The 17,610-nt window shown below is 51.3% G+C and overlaps 1 non-coding gene across 1 annotated transcript; it reads right to left on the minus strand.

The window, feature by feature from the left end:
- Positions 1 to 881: 881 nt before the first annotated feature.
- LOC111755567 (small nucleolar RNA SNORA43) lies at positions 882 to 1,019 on the minus strand. The gene has a single exon (XR_002790120.1). It is a non-coding gene; the product is annotated as a small nucleolar RNA SNORA43 (small nucleolar RNA).
- Positions 1,020 to 17,610: the final 16,591 nt, after the last annotated feature.

Raw genomic sequence — 17,610 nt, forward strand, 5'->3', positions numbered from 1 at the left:
GGAACAGAAAATCTTTCTAAGCCCCTCAGATGCTTTTTCTGAGTGCTGTTGCAGGACATAGTGGAGACGCCCCACTGCCACTCCCTTCCCCAGTCTGGGGAGATTCCAAAGCCTCCCAGTTGGGGTTCAGGGGCTGAGGCTCCTGGCTGGTTTTTTTTTTTTTTTTTTTTTTTGTCTTTTTAAAAAAAATTTATTTATTTATTTTTAAAGCCAGTCAAATTTAGCAGTGGAGGGGTGGTATACCAACTTTTAGTGACACTGATGTTAATAAGTTCTGATAACCCACTGCCATCGGACCAGCCTATTTTTGTCTTTTTTGAGATGGGGTCTCACTATGCAGTGCAGGCTGGCCTTGAGCTCACTTTGTAGCCCAGGCTGGTCTCCAACTCAAAAAGATCCTCCCACCTTAACCTCCTGAGTGCAGGATTACAGGTGTGAGCCACCACGCCCAGCAAGGCTCCTGGCTGTTGTCTGAGACAGGTCTCTGCACAGGGATGAGGAACTCAGTTTGCCCAGGGGATGATATCTGTTTTGGGGGTGTCCAGTCCAGTCTGTGAGCTAAGTGGAGGTTCCCACAGCTATAAGACCCTGGATGTGCTTAGGCAGAAAACACCATGCATCGTCGTGAAAGCGCTTTTTATCTTAGAACCTTTTTTTTGGCCCTCATCCCACGCTGGTGATAAGTCCGGCCAGCTCCTGTAAGAGGGGGTGCACAGCCCAGACCATCATCCCAGGGTTTGAGACCCCTGCACGGAGTATGCTTCTCTCGCTCCCAGCTCCCAGATCTGTACCTTTAGAGGCTCAAGCAGAACATGGACAGGCCTCAGGGGCCCGGAGACTGCACTTATTTATTTATTTATTTTTATTTTTATTTTTTCCCGGAATGTCAGGCTATAACCCATTCTCAGCGCTCACTGATCCCCGAACACTGAGTGCAGAAATAGCTAGTTGCTCTTTGCCCCAAAGTCACAGGAACAGAGGAGTGGCTGTGCCCATGATGCTAGCAGGTCCAGTACCCCATCTGCAGGGCAGCTGCACTTACTTATTTTTGACAACAGGGTCTCACTATGAAATTGAGGCTGGCCTTGAACTCACAGTGCACCTCCCCACCTCAGCCTCCAGAGTGCTGGGGTGAGAGGCCTGCATATCCACGCCCAGCTTGAGTGTCTGCAGTGCTTCTGAAAGGGAGATAGTAAACCCAGCAGGCTGCAGAAGCAGACAGGCGGCTGGAGCAACTCGAAATGCAGAGTTGGTGACAGTGTTCTCATTTTTTTTTTTTTTTTTTTTTTTATCGGTACCAGGGATCGAACTCAGATCGCCTGCTTGCAAGGCAGGGGCTTATGCCATGCCGCTGAGCTAAATCCCCAGCCACGCCCCTTCATTTCTGATCACCATCTGCGGATAGTGCACAGCAGCCTGAGGGCTCAGACCTTGGCCCTAATGTCCTGTTCTGGGGAATATAGCCTGGGCACCGCCCAGGTATCCGCAGTGACTATGACCTTGTAGATGTCCTCGGAGACTAGAAGGGCACCATAAAAGACCCAGTCAATCAAATAAATTTGGGATCCCCTATCGGGGCTGGAGGAGTTTGCTGTCTCTTTCCCCAACTCTGTCTGAAAATCGGTTATTTTGCAATAAGCTCTGCCTGTGTGTTCCAGGATGGCCCGTGCCTGGTCTGAAACCGTTCCTCAAAGACAAGAAGAATCTAGGCTTGCTGATTGGGCTTCCTGCTGAGTTCTACCCCCAAAAGGCAGGATATGTGGTATTCAAACAGGGCTATCGAGAGGTCGGTTTAAGCTCTAAACTAGGTGGGAAGCCAGGTGGGGTGGCCCACGCCTATCATCCCAGCACTCGGGAGGCTGACGCAGGAGGATCATTGTGGGGTCAAGGCCAGCCTGAACTGCATAGCGAGACCGTCTCAAAAATACCAAAAATAAATTAATAAATAAAAATAAACCAGGCAGAACTGCTGGGGTACCATGGCTATGGGGTCATTTCCCCCAGCAGCGTAGGACAGGGACAGCAGAGGGATTGCCTTAAGTGACCCTGGGAGCACTGTACCCAGAACCAATCAGAAACTTGCCTCTTTTCAATTTATCATTTTGAATCTGGCGCTGTCCACAGGACCAATCAGAAGACGGTCTTTTCAAACCTTTATTTGCATATGGGCACAACCAATGAAAGCCGCTGATCCAGGTCCTTCATTTACATACAGCAGGAGGCGGAGCTGGTTTCTCTTGGGGCGGTCTGCACAGGGCCTGGGTCTGTGGGAGTTTGATGGGACCGCTGCCCGAGGCCTCATGAGCACTGGGACCGAGCCAGGAACCCTGGACACAGTGGACCCCTCCCCGTACCCTGGGGCCGCTCTCCTCTTCCCCGCTGCACCTCCTTCCCTCTTCAGCTTCGCTGCCTTTTTGGTGCCCTGTCCAGTGCTCTGCTCCGGGTCTGAGCCCAGGGGGAGAAGCTCAAATCCCTGCATGGTATGCGCAGCACAGTCCCTTTCCCCGCCGAGCATGCATTCGAGTGGACAGAGACACTGTGAGGGGAAATACACTCCAGATGACCGAGATCTGGGATAAGAAAGCTGAGCAGTTTTACAAACACATTTTTGGGCCAGGAATATAGCTCAGTGGCATAATCGCATGCCTGGTGAGCACAAGGTTATGAGTACCAAGAAAAAAACAAACAAACAAGAGGACAAACAAATTTTTAAGCTGGGCGTGATGGCACACACCTGTGATCCCAGCACTTGGGAAGCTGGAGCAGGAGAATCATTTGCAAGTTCGAGACCAGCCTGGGCTACAAAGTGAGCTCAAGGCCAGCTTGAACTGCATAGGGAGACCCTATCTCAAAAATATTTTAAAAAGTGAACACCAAAAATTTCAAGGCAACAAACACGGCTTTGGTTATGTTCAGTTGAAAGCTGTGTTAAACAACAGTTACATAAGATGTAAGGAAAGTGAAGATTAAGAGTGGGGGAATACTCTCAGCTGTAGGGGTGCCACTAGACAGGAAGAATAATTTAGGGAGAGGGGTTGAGACATGGTCTCGCTATGAAGTCCAGGCTGGCCTTGAACTTGTGGCTGTCCTCTTGCCTCAGCCTCTCAAGTGCTGGGATGACAGGTGTGCACCACCACACCTGCATCAGAGAACTAACTTTTCCTGATGGTGCTAAGGAGGGGAGCCAGGGCCTTGTCGTGCCTGGCAGGTGTGCCCAGGACTATTACAGGGATGGGAGCGGTGGCAGGCAAGGAGCCATATTTCGGTAGCTGGTAGCATAGGTGGCACCCGAGCCACGCCAGGAGTCCCCAGTAAAAGGGGAAGTCAGGAGGGCTTCCCCTGAGTTCTCTTGCCCTGGTGATAATCCAGTGCCTGATTCCGGATCAGTCGGGAACCTTCCGCAAACAAGGAAGGGACCCCACTCAACAATATTTTTTATTTTACTTACTGTTTTTTTAAAAACGGAAACTTTTTTTTTTGGTACCAGGAATTGAACTCAGGACCTCGTACCAGCATCTGTGCAGAGCCAGGTGCCAGGCCCCCTTCCTTTTCATTTCTTGCCCTCAAGCAGCCTCAGCTGATCCTAGGGTACAGGGATGACCTCAGAACCTGCGAAGGTGACACAGGTAAACGCTGTGACCTGAGAGAGGCCCGCCTGATGGGCCGGGTTCCTATTCTCTGCAGAGTAGGAATGGACTTTAGGACCAACAGTGGCTGAGGAGGAAACCTCATGGAGGGAAAGAAAGCTCCTGTCTAGAGGGAAAATGGGGGCAAGGACCCTGCTTCTCAGGGGACAGATGTTTATGGACAATGTCATCTGAGCAGGGAGGGTCACTCCTCTCTCCCTTGGGAGGATGCAGGCAGCTGAGTTTGTTAGCAATGTCACAGGCAGTCAGACAGGGCTGGGCCCAAGAAGGAGCCAGTGCAGAGGGCCAGGTACCATGTGACCTTGGAGGGGAGAGACGTCTCGCCTTGGCCAGGTCTCAAGACAAAAGGCTCAACAAATGCAGCCACACCCTCAGCATAAAGATCAGGGACTGATATTCTAAATGGGTTTGGGTCACCTTGAGGAAGCCAGGTGCAAACCATCATCCCATCCCCCTACAGGAAGAGTTACTGCTCTCCAAGCCTGCGCCCTGCTATGTGATTGGCTTCCCTATTTGTCCCTGATTTGCTTAATTTTACCTTAACAGTTAATCTTATTGGTTAACCATAGTTCTATTCCACCTTATGCCCGCCTGCTTGAGTTCCCATTTTCCCCAGCTTGGACCGATCTCACTTTGTGGTTTTACTGTATAAAATTCCCTGGAAAAGGCTGAGTCTTTGGCAACCCGCTCGGGACCCCTTCTGTCTCTCAATAAATATTTCTGCTCCTAACCTCCGTTGTTCCTAAAATTCATTCTTCGATTTTAGAGAACAGGAACTCAGACCGGATCTCGGGTTTCCTTCCCCTGTATCACTTTCATTGTCTTGAGGCCTGGCCGCCAACCCCTGCGTTTGCAGGACAGTCTCTTCCTCTCTGTCCCTCGGTCCCAGGCCCGTCTCACTCCCTCTGCTGTTCCTCCCTAACCCCGCAGGCTCCAGGCCCGCTGACTCCACCACTGAAGAATCCTCAGGACTGAATCTGCACAGCAGCGGGTTCAGAGAAGAGAGACCGTGCGTGGGGTCGCCCTGGGCTGGCGCCCCACCCCCACCCCCAGCAGCTGCATCCCCAGGGCGGCTGAAATTCCTGCCGCCTATCCTGCAGCTTTAACCCTGTGGCCCAGCTTTGGCTCATAGGTTCCACTTGTCCTCAGGACCGCAGAGAAGCTTGGCAGTGAGTCTAAGGTCCCAGAAGTGCGCCACCGCACCCAGTCTAAAAATACAATTTTTTGTTGTTGTTGTTTCTTTTTTACCAGCACCGGGGATCTCACAACTGCCTGGTAGCAAATTAGGCGCTTATGCTGCTGAGCTAAATCCCCAACCCTTTTGTTTGTTTTTGAAACAGGGTCTCACTATGCAGTTCAGGCTGGCCTTGAATTCACTGCGACCCCCACTCCACCCTACCTCAGCCTCCTGAGTGCTGGGATTTCGGGCCTGTACCGGCATGCATGGCAAAGAAAACCTTGATTTTATTGTCTTTTTTCTACCTGTATTTCCTTCTTCTTTCCTATCGAATTCCCACCACCCAAAAGAAATCACAAAGACTGAGATGGTGGCTTCACAATGCCCCTGACCTGGTCAGATCATTGTACACTGTATCCAAGTAGTGAAATACCACAGCACGCTCATATGGGCACTGTTATGTGTCAATTAAAAATTTTTATTTTTTTTAATTAAAAATGTTTAAGTGTTTCCAAAATTCAGTTAGGTCCAGTGCCTACAATGTAAAAATAGGAATAGCCAGAGATAGAGTCTAGGCTAACCTTGAATTCAAAATCCTCCCGCTGGGCTGGTGGTGCATGGTTTTTAATTCAAGTACTCAGAAGGATCATAGTGAGTTTGAAGCCAGCCTGGGCTGTGTAGGGAGACCTTGTCTCAAAGAAAAACAAAGAGGAAAACAAATAAGCAAACAAAAAGAAGATGTGGGCTGGGGCATACGCACCCGCCTGGCAAGTGTGAGGTTGTGAGTTCAATCCGTTACCGCCAGGAAAAAACAAAACAAAACAAAAAAAAAATGGTGGATTAAAAAGAAGATGTATAGGGGCTGGGGATTTAGCTCAGCGGCATAAGCACCTGCCTTGCACGCAGGCGGTTGTGAGTCCGATCCCTGGTACTGATAAAAATGAAAAAACAAAAAACAAACAAACAAACAAAAAAAGAAGATGTATATATGTTTCTGAAAGAGTTAATACTCGTAAGATGCCTGCAGGCAAAATAGTGGCCATTCAGCCCCTGTTTACTTTTTCCTTTTTTCTGATACTAGAGACTGAATCCAGGCTACACCCCCCTACATTCTTTACTTTCCTTCTTTTTTTTTTGAGACAGCTTCACAGTAAGTCACAAAGGTGCCTAGGCTGGACTAGAACTTGGGAACCCCTTGCCTCGGCTTCTCAGTGGTGAGGTTACAGGCTGGTGCCCCCTTGTCCTGCAAGAGCTATTTTCACAGAAAACTCAGTTCGAATTACACGGCCCTGCCAGAACAAGAGATTTCTTTCTGCCTAATCATTAACCACAACTGAAAATTGGTAAGAATTTCAATCTTCCAATGAATTGCTCAGTAGTCAATGAAAGTTAAGTTTTGATTATTAAATTAGGACTTTTAGCTTAGACATGTTGGCTTACCCAGTCATCTCAACCCTCAGAATGCTGAGGCAGGAGGGTTGCCAGGAATTCCAGGCCAGTCTGGGCTGCACAGTGATTTCAAGGGCAGCCTGAATTACAGAGCAAGACCCTGTCTCAAAAAACCAAAAATATAGCTGGGTGTGGTCGCACACACCTATAATCCCAGCAGTCAGGAAACTGAGGCAGGAGGATGGCCTGGATTCCCAGTACCCATAAAAAGCAAAAAGACAAAAGCAAAACAAAACAAAAAAAACAATGTATCCTATTGTCAGACATCTGGAGTGGCTGTTAAGAGCTCCTCCTGAATGGCATGGTTAGGGTAAGCAGCAGCTGGATGCAGCCATTTTGTAGTGCACATACATGGAACCTTATATTGTGCACCATAAGCAGACAATTTAAAAGTCAATTTAATTGATGGATGTGGTGGCTGGTACCAGTAATCCCAGCACTCTGGAAGCTGAAGCAGGAAGATCACTTCGAGTTCCAGGCCAGCCAGGACTACATGGTGAGTTCAAGGACAGCTTGAAGCACATAGCCTGACCCTGTCCTCAAAAAGAAAACCAACATATAAATATATAAATAAATGGATTAATTTAAAAATGTGACTGTTAATTGCGTGCCCCAAACATACTATGAGAAATAAACAGTAAGGCACCATCTCAGGTGGCCTCCCCTACATGCACGCCAGGCGCCCGAGGCCTCTCTGACCTCTTGCCCGGCTCGCAGTGGAAGTCATCCCGTCCGCGCTGGGAAGGCATCCTGCACATGCTGCCCGCGCCGCTGGTGCCCGACCCCGGGGCCGCGCTTCCCCGCATCGCCGCCAGAGGGCGCTCGCGGCCCGCCGGAGCCTGCGCAGGGGCTGAGCTCGGAAAAGCAGGGAGGGGGGTCGGTGGGGATGGACCGAATGGCGATCCACTAACCGCACCGGCGTTTCTGTTAGAGGGAAGGAATTAGTATTCAGACCGTCACACGGCACGATGACTAAAGGCTGTAGTATTTTTCAATTTCCCAGACAACTTTTCATTGTGTAGCCCACGCTGACCCTGACCTGGAAGCGATCCTCCTGCCTTAGCTTCCCAATCTCAGCTGGGATTACAGGTGTGCGCCTCAGGCTTGCCTGAAATAATGCATATTTCACGATAACTAAGAGTCAGTTCCAAAGGTCTGACCCCCCCCAAATGTGAGGTGATGGATGAGTTTATTAGTTTTACTATTGTACATTGTATACATATGCCCTGTCACATTGTATATAGCATAAATGTAAATGACCTTGATTTGTCAATTTAAAATAATGGCTGGGCCAGGGATTTAGTTCAGCAGCACAAGCACTTGCCTGGAATGTGTGAGGTCATAAATTCAACCCCTGGTACCAAAAAATTAATTGATTAATAATATTATTATATTATATTATTAGCATGGTGGTGAATGACTGTAATCCCTGCACTCTGGAGGCTGAGGCAGGAGGATTACCTGGAATCTGATCTCAGCCTGAGCTACATGGTGAATTCAAGGCCAGCCTGGACTACATAGAGAGACCCTGTCTCAAAAAAAATAATTTTTAAATTTTTAATTTTTTTTCTGAGACAGAGTTTCACTATTTACTTCAGCTGGTTTTGAACTCTGTAACCTAAGCTGGCCTCAAACTCTTGGTGAACCTTCTGCCTCAGTCTCCCAAGTGCTGGGACTACAGGTGTGGGCCACCACTGCCCGCTAAAAATCAATATTAATTTAAAACTGGGTGCATTGGTACCCACCTGTTAGTCCCAGTGTGATCCCAGGAGCTCAGATCCAGTATGAGCAACATAGTGAGGCTCATCCACCCCCATCCATATCTAAATTTTATTTTATTTTATTTTTGTACCAGGGATTGAACTCATGACCTTGTGTTTGCCAGGGAGGCACTTAAACTGCTGAGTTAAACCCCCAGCCTATATCTAAATTTAATTAATTAATTAATTAGTAACAGGAATCGAATCCACAACCTCACACTTACCAGGCAAACATTTGAGCTGCTGAACTAAATCTCCGGCCCCTATATCTAAATTTTAGAAAAGAAAAGAATTTCCTAGTATAGGTGCAGAGTGAAATGATGTTTTGAGAGGAGTTGTTTTTGTTTGTTCCTTTGTTTTCTTTTGTTGCAGACAGAGTCTGAGCTATGTAGCCTAGGCTGGCTATGAGCCCACACTAACCCTCCTGCCTCAGCCTTCCCAGTACTGGGACTGTAGGTGCCCACCACTACGCCCGGCTTTGAGGCTTGGTGTTTGGAGCGTGCTGGCTCTAGCCTCTAGCCTTCAGATTCCAGCAGTGAGTTTATTTTAGGCATTCAAGGATGACTAATGTTAGGAAACCAATAGTGAGATTTATCGTAATAGCAGAGCCCAGTAAAAAAAATGACGACCCTATATTTGCTGCAAGAGTACTTGGCAAAACTTGGTATCTGTGCTTTTACAAAAAACCCCGGCTTGGTAGGAATTTATGGTCGTTGTCAGCTGTCCCTGGCTCTCCCGAGCATGGGCTCAGGCAGGGCCCCATCGTCCCCTGCGTGGGCCCCAGCAGTCACCAGCTGTGCACCGGACATGGAGGTGCTGCTTCCGGTCTGTGGTCCCGGCAGAGCTGAGGCCGCACGGGAGCCCGCAGAGGCACAGGAAGTCGGCACTGCCGGCTGGGGCTGTAGTTCAGGGTGAAGGCCCTGGGCTCCCGGCCAGTGCTGCTAAGGAAGCAGGAGGACAAGGAGGGAGGAGCAGATGAAGCAGGCTTCCACGCTCCCGGATGGAGGCCTGCGGGGCTGGGTGCCCCAGGGTCTCTCACTGGTGTCTTAGCCTGTTTTCCGTGGTTGCAACGCAGCTCCTGAGTCTGGTCCTGTACCATGAGAAGCTGCTGGAGCTGACCCATGCGCGCAAGACGCCAGTGCCCAGAAGCCAGGCCAGCGGCTCTGTGAGGCTGGTGGTGCCAAGGTGGCTGGCCCTGGACGTTGGGAGCCCGGCAGGCCGAGGCCACACAGTCCAGGCCCGGCCCAGGCTTCCCAGACAGCAGCCCATGTGAGGGACCTGGAGGCTGAGTCAGGGTGTCCTTCTGGGTGGGTCTCCCGACTATGAGTTGCTTTCCTCTGGGCCCCACCTGTATCTGTCTCCCGCTGCTGCCCAGGGCCACAATGACGACACAGCCTCTAGGGTGTGACCTCTCGGGGACACCCAGCAACATCCGGACCTCACCACTGCCCGGCGGGGTGGTTGAGAGGTCAGGGCTGTTCCAAGCGCGGCTGTGCGGGTGAGGGCTTGTTGGCAGGATCTTCCACGGCTGTGGCCACAGTCCAGACCAGCTGGGGTGACACACAGCCCTGGGGACAGGCCCCCTGACACTGGGCCTCCAGGCTGCTCTGGCTTCCCATGGCTTCTGCGACCTCCTCAGGTTCCCAGGGCCTTCCTGCTCCCTCCAGGTTCAGTGGGGATGCTGGGGGTGCAGACAGGAGCCAGAGAGATGCCTGCTGCCCTGGCCAGGCAGGAGACCCCAGGACCCCTGCCCAGTGACCAAGAGGAGCTTCCTGACCCAGCGAAAGATGCTGCACCCTCTCTACAGTGACAGATGGCGCCTGTCATCCTCAGCAGCACAGGCTGAGGACCTCTCTGAAAGGCGTAGGCTGTGCCTGGGGGCTGAGGAAGGAAACGGATTCGATTTCCAGAGCTCCAGCTGAATGTGCTCAACAGATTGGAAATAAATCAAGTCCCAATCCCAGCAATCTGGATGAACCACGTCAAATTTGGAGAGTACAGCAACCCTGCATATGTTCAAAAGGAATTAGGAGACTTTATCTAAAAGGAAAAAATTCCCAAGTATAGATACAGTGTTTCATTTTGCTTTGTTTTTGGAGGGTCTTGCTATGTAGTTCAGGCTGGTCTTGAACTCACTAGGTCGCCCAGGACAGCCTTGAGTTTACAGCAATCCTCTTGCCTCTGCCTCCCGAGTGCTACAATTATAGGCAAATACCTGCATGCCCAACTCAGGACATAGTCTTAACTGAAAAAACCAAGCTATACCACAGTGTACAAGGATGTCATTTTTTTTTTTTTTGTATGGAAAAACCTTTAAAAAGAATACATACTCTCACTTCATTGTGTTTGTGTAACATTGGAAACATACACGGGAAACTAATCAAGTTGGGTGTGGTGGCATAGGACTTTAGCCTCTGACTTTAGCACTCAAAAGGCTGAGGCAGGAGGATCTTCCACACGTTTGAGGCCAGCCAGAGCTACCCAGTGAGACATCTCAAAAAACAAACAAAAAAGAAGGAAAGAAAGAACAAAAGAAACAGAGAAAGAAAGGTAGATGTCAGGAATAGAGTTCAGTGGCATAAGTGCCTGCCTGGCAAGCACAAGGTCCTGGCTTCCATTCCTGGTACCAAAAAGAACAAAGAAAAAGAAAAAGAAGCAAACTAGTGAAATTGATGACCTTTGGCTGTTTGTTTTTGCTTTTTTTGTTTGTTTGTTTGTTTGAGTTGGTGTCTCAGTGTATAGTTCAGGCTAGCCTTGAACTCACTAGGTAGTCTAAGCTGTCCTTGAATTCTTGGCCATCCTCCTGCCTAAGCCTCCCAAGTGCTGGGATTACAGGTGCCTGTCACCTCCCCTGGTCCCTGGTGACTTCTGAAAGAAGGTGAAACATGAAGTGTCTGATAAGCTGGAACCTCTTGCTTGTAAGTGTAAACTCCTTATCTTGAACACATCAATCCGTTCCTTGTTTAGTATTATACGCACACACGTGCTGCGTGACTGACGGACATGGAACATAGAACAGTATCACCGTGATGTAAGCATGCACATTTATGTGTATAAATAAATGGGCAGGCATTTCTGGAAAGACACAGAGTGGCGATGATGCAAAGGCTATTTCTGGAGAGACACACAGTAAATCAGCGAAGGCAGAAGAGAAGATGCACTGACAGCTAGAAACCCAGGAGAGAGGAGACTTCTCCATGCGCCACCTTCCAATACTCTACTGCCTCGAGGCCAGGCACTTGACTGCTTGTGTATGTGACGCACTATTTATAACCTGTGCGCACCACGACAGATGGATACAGTGGCCGCCCCCAGCCACAGTTTTGCCTTCTGAGGTTTCAGTTACCCGTGTTTGAGAATAGTCTGAGAATACAAAGTGGAAAATTGCAGGTATCCGCAATGCTGATGTTTTATTTTGGTTTGGTTTTGCTTTTTTGAGTTAAAGTCTCCTTATGGAGCCCAGGTTGGCCTTGAACTCGCGGTGATCCTCCCACCTCCGGCTCCCCATGCTGGGTTCCAGGCGTGAGCCACCACACTTGGCCTACAGTGTTCATGGTGCCCTCTCTGCTTGGGGACAGGGTCTCACGGCTGGTCTGGGAAGCCTGGGTTCCTCTCCGGCCATGTGGTCTCCCCGCTGTTCCCCCGGGCACCAGGCCACCAGCTGCCGCCTTGATGAACAGACCCACAGTGGGAACCTCCAGGTGCTCGTAGTTTGCAAACCTTACTGAAGACTCAAGGCACCAGAGGAGAGGTGCTCCTGACTGGACAAGAGCCATGCTGCGGATTGAAAAAGAGAGGCGCCATGCTGCTGATTGGGTGAAAGGAACAATGTTACTGATTGGACGGAGAAGCCATGCTGCTGATTGGACATGCCAGGACAAACCTCAAAACTCTTTCCTTTCTCCGCAGTATTAGAGTTAGGTGATTACACATGCTAATGTGTTTCAAAATGGCAGAGTTGACTTGCATGGAACATACTTTACTCGTTTGGGAGCGTTTCTTTTCTATTCATTTTCCAGTGGTGGTGCTGAGGATTGAATCTAGGACCTTGTGCATGCACCGCAAGTGCTCTACCACTGAGCAGCATCCCATGCCCTCGGTTCTTTTTTTGAGTCACTACATAGTTGAGAATGGCCTTAAACTCACTATATAGCCCAGCCTGGCCTCAACTCGTGGTCATCTTCCTGCCTCAGCCTCCTGAGTGCTATGATGACAGGCGGGCGCCTCCACACCGGTGGAGGGAATTAAGGGTGTGCAATGTATTTGATCACCTGTCCCCCGTTTTTCACCTTGCCACCTCTTTCTTCCCATGCTCTTCTCTAGTAATCTCTCTTCTACTTCCTGGTATCTTTTTTTTTTGGTCTTTTTTTGAGACGGGGTCTCCCTACGCAGTTCAGGCTGGCCTTGAGCTTACTTTGTAGCCCAGGCTGGTCTCGAACTCACAAGGATCCTCCCACCTCAGCCTCCGGAGTGCTGGAATTACAGGCGTGCACCACCACATGTAGCCATGCGTTGTTTGAATTTAAACATACACATGTTTTTCTCAGTCCTGCAGGATCCAATTCAGTGGACACTGGTCAGATGCTCTGGAGAGAGGCTTTGAAAACCCCCTAGCAATGCTGAGGGCAGCAGCCAGAGTCCAGAGACAACAGACATTAAAAACAGTTTATTCTGCTGCAGGCAGGGAAGGATGCACCACCTGAAGAAGGTGCTTTTGTAGGGAAATTTTCAGAATCTGGGACAGGGCCAGAGAGGAGAGAGGAGTGTTGGGTGATGGGGCAGAGGAAGGTGTCTGCGGGATATGGAGACGAAGCCAAGCCCACCTCCTTGGGAAAACTGAACCCCAGAACTCCATACATGCACAATCTCCTTCCGAGGCTCAGGACATCATCCAGACAATTCTGACTTCAACCACAACTCCTTGTTGGGCTCAGAGGAAAATCAACTGAGTGTGGCCCCTGGCCTGTATCACAGGGAACAGAAGAACAAAGTCATTTGTCTTCCTGTGGGCCATGAGTGGGCTGCATGGTGGGCCAAAGATATGGCCACATCTGATTGCTGGAACCTGCTGGTGTTACCTTATTTGGAAAAATGATCATTAAATTAAGAATCACTAGGGCCAGGAATGGTGGTGCACACCTGTGATCCTAGCACTTGGAAGGCTGAAGCAGGAGGATTGCTGCAAGTTCAAGGTCAGCTAGATAGTGAGTTCATCCAGCATGGACTGCACAGTGAGACCCTGCCTCTAAAAAAAGAAAGAAACAAAGACTCTCTAGATGAGGAGACATCCTGACTTACTTAGGTGGATTCCAAATGTAACAGTAAACACCCTACCTAATAAGAGACAGCTTTATAGAGAGCTGGCAAGGGCTGAAGACAGAAGACAGAGCTCAGAGTATGAGGGAGCACAGACAGACAGACAGACAGCTTCCAGAAGCCAGAAGGACCAGGAACCCAGGTCCTCTGGAACTTTGGAAGCTCTGCCACTCTTGGTTCCACACTCCTGGCCTTGGGAAGTGGAATGTGTGGAGCTTCTCCTATCCTGGGCCCAGACGGTACCAATCTATCTTGGTAGTCAGGCACCATTTGGGCGACTTCTTCCTCCCCAGTGATGCTGAGCTTTCATAGACAGCCCAGTGCCTTCCCTTTTGGCCTCCTGCTTTGGTCTTGGTGAGGGCATGCTGAGGAGACGGAAAGGAGCAGGTCCTCCGGAGACACTCACAGGCCCCCAGCAGCCAGGAAATGGGAAGCCCCTGATGCTTTGGGGACATCTCTGAGACCCCAGAAGATGGTGGATGGGAAAACCTCTTCCAAATGAAGATGTTACTCTGTCTGGAGGGGCACAAGGGACCGGGTGGTGTAAAAGGCCTCAGCCTTTTGGAGGCTAGAAAAAGCAGCCCCCGTATGTGTGCGAGCAGCAAGCAGCTTCCAAGCAGTTCTGCGGCTTGCAGCTCCCAGGTGTGGCTTTGACACCTGTCTCTGTGCAGCTGTGCTGTCCCTCCTTGTGCAGACGCCATTCTTCCCCATGGTCCCGACCACCAGACCTCCAGCCATGAGCCCAACAGGCAGCCCACCCAGTGTGGGCCCTCTGCCCACAGAACAGGACGAAGCCCCAGACATGGCCTCAGAGCAGGCATGTCCCCACTCTGCACCCCTACTCCTTTGGAATGACTCCTGACCACTTCCTCTTACACTACCTGCAGTAAAATAGTTTTGCTTTCAACTGGTCTTCTGCTTTTTTTTATTGACAGGGTCTTGCTATGTCATTCAAGCTGGCCTTAAACTTGCAGCAATCTTCCTGCCTCAGTCGACCAAATGCTGGCTCCTCTTCCTTTCTGTGTCAGAGAGGGAAGCCCAGCTAGGGGATGTCTGGTGACCCAGAGGCCTCAGACCCAACAGATGTAACATATCCTGAATGCTTTGCCACCAAGGAAGGAGATCAAAGCCTCCAGGTTAGAGTAGGTGCTTTTTTTAGCCTACTTTGCTCTGAGGTAGGAGGCCTCATCAATATTCCTGGGTAAGTGAATAAAACCTTGAAGTGGGGTGAAAGGATGGCAGATCTATATAATGCTACAGTAGGATAAGAAATAGATCCCTTGCCAGGCATGGTGGCACACATCTGACATCCCAACACTTGGGAGCTGAGGCAGGAGGGTCACCTTGGGGGTCATCTTGGTTTGTCAGTGCCTTCATCATGAATTATGGTACCTGAGGGGGCTCTTGGGGACCCCTGATCTGAGCCATTGGTCACAGTGTGGGAGGCCCAGGGCTTTCAACGAGGGGTGATCTTCTGGAGGGCTGAGCCCCAGACCTGCAGTGTGTGGCTCTAACTTGGGGTGGTGTTGGAACTAAAGGGGATCCTAGGAAACCCAGTTGGTGTCGAGTCAGAAACTTGGTTTTTGAAAGGCAAAACCCACATATTTGGTGTTTGACATGATGGGTGTGAAGAAGAGGTTGTCATCTGCATCCCAGGTGAAAGCTGCCCTGGCCCCTCTGTCCTGGAGAAGGCAGCCCGGTCTCAGGAGACTAGATGGCTGCTCTGCTCCTACTCCCTGGGGCCCCAGTGCTTGCTCAGTGATTAGAGAGCGACGTGGCTGTGGGAACCACCCTGGATGCACACCACCTTGGCCAGCAGTGTGGCTGATGTATGCCCACCCTGCCGGCAGCAACACCATGGCTAAGCACTGCTGAGGCACAGCTCCTGCCAGCCTCAGAAGGCAGGGGCCCCTTCTAGCAGGGATGGGGCCTGGGACAGGGCAGGGAGCCCATTCTTCTGAGGGTAAGTAAATCTGGACTGTTTGCTTTCCCTGCCCATTGCACATCTGCCAAAGCCAGCCTGTGTACGATGAATGGGCCCATTCACCACCGTGTCAACACACACTCTTCCCTCTGATGGTGAACGTGGTGTCAGGAAGTCAGTGTGTGTTAGGGGGCCGGCCATATACCCCAGGGGTACCCCACGTGCCTCCTAGACAGAGGCTTGGCCTGTGTGTGACTGAGGGAGACTGCCAGGCTGGGGATCAGCTCCCTGGCTCAGCCACCTCTCTGCAGGGCGCATGGCAGGAAACACAGAGGAGTGTAAAGTGTGCACCAAGCGTGGGTTTATCTAATCACAACCTATGAGCAGCCAGCGCAGGGGAAGGGTGCTGAGGGGTTGGAGGGAGAAAGATTCTCTTTGGGCCTGCTGTCTTGGGATCAGGTCCGAGTCCTCAGTCACTGGCCCATCTCGGGTTTGTGCAAGGTTTCCTAGCCAAAAGGCCAATCTGGAATGATCTGGAAATGGATTTCATGGGTCTCATGATTACCAGGCCTGAAGAATGTGGGAGGGGTTGAGACTCAGGGGAAAGTGCCCCTGGCTCCTGGCATGTAAGGTAGGTGATGCCCAACAACACGGATCTTGGAACTCGAGTGCCGGCCTCACAGTCACATCCATGACTCACTCTGCAAATGTCTGCATCCTGGTCTGGGGTGATCGAGGGCTTTAGCCCCCGACATGGGAGAAAATATACTGCTCACAGCGGTATAATAGGTATGTAAGCTGTGGAAGACACTCAGGGTGCTTGCGGGGACCTCAGTGTCACTACAGGGTCAGCCAAGAGGTGACTGACTGATCAGGTTGTGATAGACCCTCCAACACTGGGGCAAGGATTCTCTTGTCATCTGATAGCCTGTGAGGAGCTCCTGGAAGCAGAGGTGGGGACCCTACCACTCACAGGCACCAAGGAAAAGGAATCACTGGACCTCAGGAAAGCAGCTCTCAGGCTGGACTTTGACAGGACCGCATATACTTAGTGAATCCACAGGCAGACAGTTTGGCCAGGAGCTGGTGATGTTTACTGGAGCTTGGGGGTGGAGATCTGTGGAATCTGGGGAAGAGGGGTTTCAGTCAATGGATGGGAAGGCTGGCCAGTTTAGGCGGTGGGGTGGCCCATGCATGAGGAAAAGGCCCATTCTGCCTCAGAGACAAAAGGTCCAGTCATGGGAGAAAAGGACTTTCCCAGGAATAAGAGACTGACCCAGCCTTTGTCTTTAGGAAGCCCTGACTGGTTTTGTGTCCTGCTGTAGTTTTCTGTTTCGTTTTGTTTTCCAAGAGAGATGCAGTCTCCCTAGGTAGTTCAGGCTGGCCTTCAACTCCCTATGTAGGCCAGGCGGGCCTCGAACTTGCAGTGATCCTCCTGCCTCGGGCCTCGAACTTGCAGTGATCCTCCTGCCTCGGCGTCTTGTTTTTCTTGGTGGTATTCATAGTCTTCAACCTGCCAGAGTGTGGAGAATACAGGAATGCACCACCACTCTTGGCTTTTAGTGGTTCCATTTTTAAAGCTACAATTTCTCGCGTTTCCTTTCTATCTGACTTTATTTCTTACACCCACTTCAGTGTGAATACAAGCCAAGGATGTCTCGGGCAGCCTCCAGAGGATACCCGTCCCCTATGTGGCCACAGGTGCACGCCAGGCCCTGCTAGGCCCCATGCTAGAGCAGCAAGCACCCCGGCCTGGGTCCCCCCTCCCCACCCCTCCGGCTCCACAGCGCGAGGCCCCTCGGACCCCTCCCTCCTCGGCGCAGCCTCCTCGGCTCCCGGCCTGCAAGGTGACAGCCGCATCCCACAGTTTCCGCCGCGCAGGCCCCGCTCCGCCAAGCTGGGCGCCGTGGACCGCAGCGCCACGGTGAGTAGGGCGCGGGGTGGGCACGGACCGGACGGCGCTGGGGCCCCGAATGCGAATCCGACCTTCACTGCCTCCTTCCTGGCGCCGCAGTGCTATGCGGACCGCAGGCCAAGCACACCGTGGAGCCCTCCCAGCCTCGGGCCCGGCGCAGCCGCCCCGCCCGTCTTCCCGCAAGCTTGGGGTCCGCAGCCCTAGACCCCCCCCCCCCGCGCCTCCGGAGCCAGCAGCGGGCCAAAAATAGCTTTTCTCCGCCCCAAACACAGGGCCTGAGCTCCGGAACTCTTATGCTAGGTCCGGCTTGAGCATCGCGTGGAACTCGGCACCCCAATTCCACCGCCTTGGGCACCGGATTTGCACCCTACCCCCCCCCCAGCCCCCGACAACGCTGCCCCAGGCCTAGGGCGGACCCTGCG

The sequence above is a fragment of the Cavia porcellus genome, unplaced genomic scaffold (assembly GCF_034190915.1).
Source record: "Cavia porcellus strain 051 isolate PalLab524CR breed Dunkin Hartley unplaced genomic scaffold, mCavPor4.1 scaffold_7, whole genome shotgun sequence".
NCBI lineage: Eukaryota > Metazoa > Chordata > Mammalia > Rodentia > Caviidae > Cavia > Cavia porcellus.